We start from the raw sequence: 1,063 nt of genomic DNA, 5'->3' as shown, positions 1-1,063 counted from the left end.
ACGCCAAAGCTGCTGAAAAAAGTAGCAGTGCTACCTCGATTTTTGATCAAATGAAGGTTTTGTGGACCAAGCTTTACCTTCATTTTTTGGACTATGTTTTGCTCATCATCAATGAAAAAAATCGTTTGTTTCAGTCGGAACAGCCGAAAATCCACCAGCTTTATGGCAAAATGGAAAGTTTGGCGAAGACGATCGCGCGTATGTACCTCAAAGAAGAGTACGTCGATCGAATTGACATAGAGGACCTTGACTTTTCCCTGAGCCAAGAAAATAGGGAAAATCTAGAGCTTCTACGGAATATGGATTTAGATCCCATTGTCACCGTAGAGTTAATGAAATTGTCATCAACCTCTCAAGTGGTAGATATAGACACATTCCGCACCCACTGTCGTAATTTTTTGGTTGTTTTCTTAGAGCAGCTCAACAACCGTTTCTCTTTCAAGGAAAGCAACGTAAAACTCATTCGGCAACTCGGGTTTGTCGATCCAGTGAACTTGAAAGACACCAAAAACCTGCATTGTGTAGCGGAATTTTTTGGGAAAAACACCGTGATGGTCCACAATGAATTCCGAAAATTGAAGGACACTTTTTCGCTACAAATGTGACACTGATGTTGTCACATTTTGGAAAAAAGTTGCTGCTAAAATTCGCGCGGACGGATCGCAGGAGTTCCCACTGATTTTGGATCTGATGCGTCGTGTCATCGTCTTACCCCACTCGTCAGCGGATGTTGAAAGGACTTTTTCCTTAATCAATCTTAACAAGACAAACCTGCGAAACAGAATAGAAAATGAGCTAATGACTGGCATTTTACATGGTAAAGAATTTGTTAAAAACAAATCTCTTTCTGAAATAGATGTTTTACCACTTCTGCCTTACATGAAAAATATATAATTGAATCCAAAGAGCTTCTTCGTTATACAATTATCATTCTTTTTCTCGATAATTGCTGCTACGTACAAAAGAATGAAACCATGTACCTAATAAAAATCCTTCCTTTATAACTTCGGTTCTCAATCTTCCTCTGTTTTAATTTTCCTCTCTCCCGTTTGCAATTTGCCTT

Source organism: Belonocnema kinseyi, chromosome 5 (genome assembly GCF_010883055.1).
Source record: "Belonocnema kinseyi isolate 2016_QV_RU_SX_M_011 chromosome 5, B_treatae_v1, whole genome shotgun sequence".
Lineage (NCBI taxonomy): Eukaryota > Metazoa > Arthropoda > Insecta > Hymenoptera > Cynipidae > Belonocnema > Belonocnema kinseyi.
This window is presented reverse-complemented; position numbering follows the sequence as displayed.